Source organism: Anas acuta, chromosome 27 (assembly GCF_963932015.1).
Source record: "Anas acuta chromosome 27, bAnaAcu1.1, whole genome shotgun sequence".
Classification (NCBI taxonomy): domain Eukaryota; kingdom Metazoa; phylum Chordata; class Aves; order Anseriformes; family Anatidae; genus Anas; species Anas acuta.
In genome coordinates, this window is record NC_089005.1 from 2710009 (window position 1) to 2720160 (window position 10152).

General features: G+C 42.9%; 1 long non-coding RNA gene across 1 annotated transcript; it reads left to right on the forward strand.

The window, feature by feature from the left end:
- The first annotated feature begins 216 nt into the window (after positions 1 to 216).
- Positions 217 to 8810, forward strand: LOC137845205 (uncharacterized). The gene is made up of 3 exons (XR_011090127.1): positions 217 to 391; positions 6773 to 6879; positions 8013 to 8810. It is a non-coding gene; the product is annotated as an uncharacterized lncRNA (long non-coding RNA).
- Positions 8811 to 10152: the final 1342 nt, after the last annotated feature.

Here is a 10152-nt window from a genome sequence, read left to right on the forward strand (position 1 = left end):
TTTAGGGGCTGTGGTAGAAAAGTCCTTCAAGCCATCATGCCATCATATTGCTGCAGCTGGAAAAAAAAAAAAAAAAAAGAAAGAAAAAAGCAGCAGAGTGTAAAGCAACAATGGGAAGGATTTTTAAAAAATAAATAAATGGCTGATCATTGCATTGTTTTATTTGTTCAGTGAGGCTTTGAAGATATGCTTGTGTCCTCACAGGGAGCGGTGTATTTGCTCTAGGGGAGAGGTCAGACACATGTCAGAGAGCTGCTGCCTTGGCTTCTCCTGGTATTCGTGGCAGAGGACAATCATGTGCAGCTGAAATTGTTTCATCCAAGGAAACAGAGACCAGAGGCCTTCTGTGGTTGATGGAAGTATTCAGAATTCCTATGGGTCCTGAAGCAGGGTAAGTAGTAAGAAAGGTGGAGCTGAGCCTTGAGGGCTGGGTCTCAACGGGTGTGCTGCTGCTGCTGGAGGGCCAGGACCAGCATCTGGTCCTTTGCTCTCAGCCCCACATCACAGCAACGTCCTGGTCCACAAAGATTTTCAACTGCTGCAAAATGGGTCATGGACAAAGTAATATGGCTTCTGTGTCTACTAGCCAGTAATTACCATCCTGCTAATATCTCTTAACGTGCAACTCTGCGATTTCAGATTGCCCATTTGAAGGTAATGAGAGCATTTCGTGCAACGCCCTGCCTATTGTACGTGGTAAACACTGATATGTGTCCTCCAAAGGAGATGGCACTGGTGTGTAATGAGAGTCTGTAGGACTTGTCCTGCTTAATGAGGTTGTTCCAAGAGAAAGGTCTTTAAATTTCAAGTGATGACAGATGAATCCTAATTCCTGCAAACAAAGGCGCTAATGCAAAATGGAGGGAAAGCTGGAGAAGGCAATGGGGAATCAATAGAGCTGCTATGGACTGGATCACTTACGTGGGTCAAGTCAGTTAACCTCGTTTTTATTCCTTCTGCTGCTATCAGTTCACAAGGAATGATAAGTACTCATCTTTTTACAAAAATGCCTTGTGATGCTTCAGTGATAGGTGTCATGATAGGTGTAGAACTATTAACAAGGATCAGAACAAAGGGGGGAAGTGAATTAAGCCTTGGCTCTCATCTCTGCATGTGTGCATGCAAACTGATTTTTGCGTCCATCGCTAATCAGCCTGTCCTCAGACACCTCCAGCAATAGGTGGTGCTTTTGATTTCAGCAGCAGAGTTCTAATACTTGAAATGTGTTTATTATCTTTTAACTAGGTTAATGTTGCCTGGGTAGACTCTAATGTAAGATTTATGGCTTGTGTATATTCCCCTCTCCTTGAGATCAGCCCTTTGCCTGGAGCTGGTATAGCCAAGCCCTACAGCCAGGAATCTGCACTGTAAGCAGAAGGGACAGCTGTAAGAGGAGAAAGGGAAACTGAGGTACGTGAGCAGGGAGCATTATCAGCCTGTTGTATGCAACAGCTCTCTTGGCAGGGGTCAGCACAGAGCCTTGGTCCTCAAACTGCCTGTATGTTAGCCCATATGCTATCCACCAGGTCCAACCTGTAATTATTGTGTAAAGGTACCCACTTTGTAAGGGAATAACTGGAATATTGGAACTGGAATCCACAGATTCCACCTTTTAACTGAAGAAGCTTTTCAGTTTGATTGTAAACTCTTTGGGGCCAGCGATTGCCTTCTGTTTTTCATGCTTATAAACACCTCAGCACAATGGAGTCATGGTCCAGGACTGGCTTCCCTAGGTGCTGCTTCAGTACAAATAATAATAACTACACTGAATTGCCTTGTTCTGCGAGGAAATGGTTGGGAAACGCTGAGAAACCATTTGCTTATGTTATTGTAAAAACAGAAATGTTTACTCATTATATTTAAATAGGTTTGGATCATTGTGGATGAAAGTGAAACAAGATATAAGCCTGCAATGACATGCATAAATACATAATTAAGTATATTTCCTTTCCATATGGAGACGATTAGCTTCCTTGCCTCAGCAGGGAGTTGCTTTATTTGGTGTCTGCTTTAGTGTCCCTTTCTTTTTGACAGCTTACAGAGGTGCACTGAAAGGGAATTTCACTGCCTAATGAATGTTGGAATAAGGACTTTGAGGGCATGTGGAAAAGAAGAAGTGATTACCTCAGAAAACAGAAGTTTAGGGACCTTAAGGGCTGTCCTATTATCCTGACTTCTCTTTTTGACCTTAAGTGGGCCCTATGGGATGATATTGCCCGCCTTGCCAAGACTTATTGCTTAGTCATAAATCGAGATGGAGGGAGAGAGATGTGTCTAGTAAATGCTGAAGTGTCAGCAAAAGCTCCTTAACTCAGGTTTCATAACTTGAGAAATATTTTATCACCCTTGTGAGCCAAACCTCTGAAAAATCAATAGAACTTGAGAGTTGCCTGTATTGATCTGAAAGGCCGAGCTGTATTGAAATATTCATGGCCGTGTGTGCGTGTTTGTGTCTGTGTGGTTGGGGCCTCAATGTAGGTATCTTTCAGGGGGTGAAATGCTCTTTTTTTTTTCATTTAAACCAGATTAAGATTATTAGGAGACTTGCAGAGCATGTATTTAAAAGGGAAAGAATTTGTTTGTCTTACAACAGGGCTTCGGACAGATAAAGAGAAATGCATTCTCATTATTATTATTTTTCTTAAATGACAAACTGTTGGGAGGAAGAAGTCAAGGAGATCTGATAAAATTAGCACCACGTTCTCTTGGGGATCTCTGGGCTTGCTTTGTTTGCAAAGCCAATTTGGACACTGCGTCTTTGATCTTCACTTTCAGTATTTGAGCAGGCATGTTTAGTATCACTCATTTCACAGGAGATTTGGGATTCAAGTTTCTTCAACAATCTAAAAAGCAGTACATTAGAAGGGGAATTGTCTGCCAGTCGTCTTAGAATCTCAATACCCTTGATACTAATTTGATGTGATGCATTTCACCAGATGTGTCTACCTGAACGATGTTTTATGCCCAAGAGGTTTGTGCTACTGTAGAGTATTAAACCTGGCTCTCTTTTTTCCCCCAGTCCTCCCCCCGACCTTTTTCTTCTAAGAACGATTGAATGAAAAGCATCCCTAATTTTAATCTGCATATAGGTGTGACAGGTTACAAATATTTGGGAGGAAGGGGGTGTGTCAGGCAGGATTCGTAAACAGCACCAGGAAGAAAATCACTGCCAGTAATGCTTCAAAAATATTTAAAGAGAGTGATGCTTGTGTGTGTGTGTAATGGATTCAGACATTCAGATCAAACCTGGAGACCTGCCTTTTTAATTTTATTTCTTTCCTTAAGTACCTTTGTCACTTCTAAAGCATAGGTTTGTGTCTCTGCTTGTCCCCCAGAACTCCTAATGGGCTTTGGGCAAATCGCTTAGGGGCAAGATCCTCAAAGGCATTCAGGTGTTGGCATGTCAGCGATCTCTGGTCAGGCATGTTCGTCAGACAGAGCCATAGTTATGGATGTAAAGGGAAAGGCTAAGTGGAGAAAGGGAGAAAAGGTAACAATTACTCTTTAAGAAAAAATATTGTCCATATAGGCTGCCAGTGGGCTGCAAATACTGTTACAGGAGTGGGCACCTCCAGAATCGTTTGGACAAAAGGTGTGCGATACAGGCTGCCAGGGATTGTGCTGTGTGGTTATGGAGCCCGGATCTTAAATGAAAGGGCAAATATGGGACATGAGAACTGATTTCTTCCTCAGGTCTGTCGTGTGTAAATTCAGACACGGTTAAAAACAACCACCCTAGAGGGGCATTGCTTAATCAGTGGTTCAAACTAAGCAGCAAACTAAGCTTCGTGCATCTGAGATGTGCTGGTGTTGCTACAGAAAAAGGGAGCAAGCAGCTCAGTCCATCAGTGATGTCCAGGGAAGTTGAATATCCCCAGGGAATGGTGCAAAGCCACCTGATGTTGGCTCACAATCTGCACCCTCTGCTTTTGCTTCCTTCACCTCCTTTGAAAACTAAAATTAAGAGAAAATTAGAAATGCTGCTGCTGGATTGGTGCTTTCTAGGTAGAGTAACCTTAAAACTGTATGGTCAGATGGCACGGAGGCAGCCACTGCAAAGCTTGGCAGAGGGCTACAATTTAGTTGTTCAGTGCCTTGTACACAAGCTGTGTGTGAGTATCAGCTGTGGTTTGAGCCATGTGCAGCTCTGCTCTCGTGCAGGTCAGCATGTTGGAGTTTTTGAGGTGCTGGGGAGCTGGCACATGTGAGATGAGCCTGTGGCCCTTTGCCTCCACTCCTGGTTGTGTTGCATCCCTCGGTCTCAGTGCGTACTGCCTCTTTCTGTCCTCTAACCAAGGTCTGCCCTGAGCCCAGTGAATGTTGGCTTGTTGAAGCCGTGCTGTGTTTTCAGGTTAATCTCAGCCTCGTGGCCAAGCCACTGGCATGAAAGGGAATAGCATATCTCTGAAAAGGTGGCTCCTCCTAATTGCAACCTTTTATTTGAAGACCCTGTGCCCTCCTGTCCAGCAGCATGTACGAGCAGATGCCTGCATCTCCCACTGAACAGGGCAAGACAAGTCTACAAGGCAAAGTTCTTGGGTTTGGCAATGTACAGAGGCTAACCTCTTGGTGGTCTGCATTGAGCTACAGACAAGACCCCTCAAGACTGAAATTCTTCTTCTCTTTTAATTCAGGGGATCTTGGCAAGCCTGCAGATAAAGGATGACGTGGGTAGGGCAGGAATTGTGTACTGATGCTGCTGACTTCCTACTCTGTGATTCAAACCACAGACTGCAGCAGACGGAGAATAGAGGCAGATGAAACCAACCCAGCCACCAAATCATCCCCCACTCATGTACAGATCCCAGATGGGTTCATTGGAGGAAGGAGGGAAGGAAGGAAAGAAGGAGAGAAGGAAAAAAGGAAGAAAGGAAGGAGAACTTTCTAATAGTAAGTAAAATGAAAAGAAGAAAAAAAAAACACCTTCTCTTGCCATTCCTTATTTATTTGCATTCCTCAATGGCAAAGTAAACTGAATGTTTAAGCAACTGACATCAAAGATTTGATTTCTCTGAAGCTGAAAAGCCTATTAATCACAATTTTAAAGTGTTCTTTAATTACCCTGTAATAAAATGACACGCGCAGAGCGGGAGGAAAAACTGTGTACTTTTAGAGTTCCTCATGCTTGTTTGTGTTTCAAATCTCACCGGAAATCCTCGCTGATCCCTCTTGCTTCTGCTGCTTAATTCCATTCTACCACCACAGCTATTGTGTACCACTTAGCTTGTTAACCATACGCTGTGCAGGGAGAAAGCATTCAGGGAGAGCAGGCCTGGTTTGAAAGCTGGTTCCCAGGTACAGTACTGATGGAAACTTCATCATCTGGTGAATTAGGAGGCTGTGAAGTGCAGAACTCATCTGAGGGTTGAAGGCAGTGCTGGTGTTAAAGCCCATTGCTCAGTGAGTGGTGTATGTAAACTGCAGGGGCTGTGCCCATATTTTAAGCTTGAAGCGCACCTTGGTGCATGAAGATGTTGAGTCCGTGTTGTGTTCTGGGAGAAGAGGACCTTTAATCCCTCTCTGAGCAACAAACTGGGAGATAAAGGACCAGTAGATGGTGCTCAAGATTGCACTGCACAGGCCTGAGTCATGGACCAGTACATCTCCTGCTTGTCTTTAAATGTTTGGGTTTCACCAGTGAAAATGAGCAGTGAAATCAGGAGGTGAGAGACACAAAAGTGCTTTGGTTAACACTTGAGGGGATGGGACGTGTCAAAAGGAAAGTAGCTGTAAGGAAAGACAAGGCACATCTTTGTTTCTTCTCTGCAGAGCACACCAACTATGTGAAGGAAGGAGAATGACACATCAAGTCAAGGTGACACCCAGCTCCTGCCTTTACTTTAGGAGATAAGTATTCGTGGTGGTAGAGAAACATTTGGAAATGTGAAGCAAATTCAAAGCACTGCAAAATTGGAAGCATTACCAAAAATAAAATAAAATAAATCCCACAATGTTTAATAAAATTTTACAGGTCCTTGAAACCCTTTTCAAGTTTTTAATCCTTGAGAGAGCATTCATAAAACTGGAAACATCAATTGGCAGCATGGAAGCTGACTACAAAGACTGCCTATCTCTGTGGGCAGTGTGAAGGACTCTTATTGGGAGGAGAAATGAGTGGCAGTGCTAGGGGGAGGACGCCGCAATCCCAGCTGATCTGGGCTGGTTTTGGGTTTGAATTCGCTGCTATTGCAAAACTCAGCCAAGTGGGTAACGTTCTGAGTTGATCTGTTTTCAAATCCAGACAGTTGTTAATGAAACAGTTGCAGTTTTGTTGACAGAACATTAATTACTTGATCTTAGGACTTGGTAATTGCACAGGCCCCCTCTGTATACATCACTAATTACATTAGCAATTATATGGCATTTTAAAGACAAAGAAATGACTACAGCAATTGCAGTGTCATAGGGACCCTGCTGGTAAATTTCAATCAAGTTCCTACGATCTCAGTGAAGTGTTGAGATAACTCCTTCTACATCCAAGTCCTGCAGCACCGGCAGTCTGTTGCGGTGCATTGCTGCAGCCACTTAAACCAAACATTCCTGAGAAAAGTAGGGGTGCTTGAATTTCTCATCAAGATTAGTGGCGTTCTCAGAATGGATTTGAAGCATTCTCAAAAGCCTACTTGCTACTGGAAATATTTCTTTGTACTATAGGCTCTATTAGTCCTAGAAATTAGGAGTGATGTCCTAGAAAATCATGACTTTACAATTGTGGTTATTTTTATTTTTACTCGTGGGTGCCTTTCTGAAAAGCTGAATTGTGTTTTTTCAGGATCTTCCCCTGTAAATTAACAGGCCAGAGAGTTACGTAAGGAGCTCAAGTTCCTCTGCCTCTGGAAGTTAGACGTTTCAAAAACACCTTCAACATTGGAAAAAACTGTAAGCATGAGAACTGGCAACACAGCTGATATTTAAAGTCACCGGTATTTTGGAATGTGACGATAAGTGTAGAGGCTCCTTTACTCTGACAAGGAGCTGTAAAGAACCTTAATGCAAATAGGAAGCATCCTTACACGGGGTATATAACATATGGAAGGAGATGTTTCAGTTACTGCTGCCATTCCTTTCTCTTGTCCCACCTCCTGTGCTTTCCAACTCCTAATCCAAGCAGAATGTGTTAACCTGAAAATCGATGGTAACTTCTTTGTGTCAGGAAGCGTTTTCATTACTTGTTTATACGTCGCCCTCCATGGTGGGGATGGATTTTGAACCCTCGCACACCACTGTAGTGTAAGTAATGAAAGTGATGTGTGCACTTTTGGGTGCTGTGCTAGGATGAACAGGAACATAAAAGAAATCCAATGCTTGTATTTTTTTTCATTTATTTTGTTGCTGTGCTTCTGCTTTGCAGGCCAGAGGGGAAAGTAATTATATGGCCAGCTCTATAGATGGCATAAATTGGTACACCTCCACTCACTCAGCTTTATGATAGCTGAGGATCCGGCCCATGTCTTGTCAAGTTTTCAGCTTGTAAACAGGGAGAGATGCTATTATTACCGATAGACAATCTCTCTGGCTTGTGCTAGCTATTTATTCGCCCGCTCCACTCTCCCCTCCCTTTTCACTATTCCTCAAGTACTAAGGAAGGTTGGCAATTAGAAAATAACAAAGTTACGCAGTGAACTGCATATATACAACAGCGATCACTGGGTGTAGAAACCCCTTTACAAACTGGTATTTGGTATGAAGCCCAGGAGCTAAATGGGGGGATCGGTGCTGAGGCTAAGACTACCTCTTTCCTGATGCTTTGAAAGTAATTAGTTACTTTCCCTGGTCCATTTTGGGGTTGATGTGTTGTAGCTGAAGTCTTCTGGGTAGTTTTTTCTCACCTTAAAGCTGCCTTTTCTTCGGTATTTATTTATTTAGTTATTTCAGTGAGGAGGCAAACTCATGGCATCAGCTGGCATGCCTTTGGCTGAGTCAGTTTTTCTATTAAAAAGAACAGCTCTATTGAAAATAAATGGATGGGAGGATAAAGGAAATCTCATCGTGCATATTTTGATTTGTTTCAGCTCAGTAAGAGGAAAGTGTTCTGCTGTGACATCGTTTGAACTTAAACTACAACAGAAGATGTGATCTCATTGAAACAAAATATGTGTTTTTCCAGGGAAGAGAACTCCCCATTTCTGAGCAGGATCACACTAATTAGAGCCTTGATCCAGGATCAAATATGGTAGGTTTGAACCCACTGATTTTTATGGTGTCAGGATTACACCTTCTCATTACAGAGATGGACTTTATAACTTCTATTCAAACTTGAGTAGTGTCAGCTACATGGGATTGAATTTGAGACCATGGACAAAAATGAGTTGGGATGTGTCCCCAAGAAGGCGTGCCATAAAGCTCACAGACTAATAAGCAAATAGCAAGCTCCGTCCACCTGCCACCACAGGAAGAGGCACTGGCAATGGAAATGCTTGTGTTTTGCCATTCCCGTGCCTTTTTCTGTTAGTGTTGTAAACAGGAGATTCCTTCACACAACCACAGCGGAAGCAGGCCAGCAGATACGGTTTCCCTGCCCCAACCTCCTTATGTTGCCTCCACAAGAGAGCATTTTGGTGCCTTCCACTTCAGGAGGGGGAAGTGTTGGGTTTCCTGCATCCCCTTATCTACACTGATGTTTGCTCAACGTTGTCTCTGTCATGGCTGCTCTGTCTGCACCCTCTCCTCTGGCCACCAGCTGTCTGTTTAATCCAGTTCTGCAAGCAGAGTTAATGAGACATTCCTACTTAAATAACCCGGTGCGATTAAAGCTTCAGATCTTTGCACCTCAACAGCTGTGTGTTGTCACTGAGATAAATATTTTAACTGGTCTGGCAATTCCCTAGCTGCCCTGCGTAAGTGGTTGAGAGAGTGGCTATTGTTTCACCATTTATTAAAGTGAAATTCAAGTTCTGACAAAACAGCCATCTAGAAGAGACCTGTAAAGGAAGAGGAGAGTGGGAGCCAATCTGGCTTTCCAGAGGGCTTTTGAGCAACATGGGCATGCCTGGCTGTAGTTGTCTGCTCCTAGGTGAAGTCTGGCTGTACTTTCAGTGGCAGCATAGATGAGTTTTGGTTCACCACTGATGTCAGGGCAGGCAGTCCTTCAGGATGCTGGACAAGCAAAAGCCTATCCAAATAATTTGTCTTTGGAAAACAGGGCAAATGTCATTAAATTCTTTCTGCTTGCATGGCAGCAGTCTTACAAAGGAAGGCTGGATAATCTGATCTTGAATTCAGCTTAGTGAATTAAGAGTTAAGAAGGTGGTAGATTTCTAGCCTGTATTTGTCCTAATGGAGACCAAGAAAAATTGTCACATGTTTTGAAGAACTGGGTGTGATATTGATATTAAAATAGGTTTAGCATGGCAATCTAACTGATCCACAATGGTTTTGTTGTTTGTTTTGCTGTTGTGGTGATGGTGGTTTATTTTTTCTAGTTTGTGGGTGTCAGCGGCACAGCATCATGGCTCAGAGGTGTGCATGAAGACCTGGCCAAGGCAGGCCCAAAACACAAATTTAGTTCCCCAGGCAGGCCCAGAAAGGCTCCTCTCCATCACTCCAGGCTTTGGCTTTTGATTCATGCTTTGACTAACTGTAAATCCTAGCAGAAAGGGAAGGTTTCTGAAAAAGAAATTAGAGCTACTCTACATTTTGGTTCCTTCCCACCCCAAAAAGGACAAAATTCTCACAAAGGCTCTGCCTGCTTTGTAAATTAGCTGTAATAAGGAAGAGGTCAGAGGAGACCATTACTGTCTTGGTGTGCCTGGTATAACCCAGCTTTCATTCTCCCAAATGCTGGGGGGGAGATCTTACAGACAGGCATGGAGGCTTGATTTGGAGCCTGTCGCCCAGCGTATAATTCACATTCTCTTAAGGCGTCGTTGCTGTAACAGTGCCCTGAGTGACTCATGGGGATGAGAAAAGATAAAGAAAAAAGCACGTTGATTACTCTGAAATTAAGATAATTCCCCCCCTTGTTTACAGTACAAAAATTTTATTTTTTTGTTAGGATAATTTAAAGTTTAAAACTGAAGTAGACATATTCATTTTACAAACAAGATATTCTTCCATAAGTAGGACCATTAAAAACAGTAAACAAAAAAGCTATCTTTACAAAAGCTCTGTGCATAGCAACTTCATACCGTATATAACTGACAAAGCAAAAAA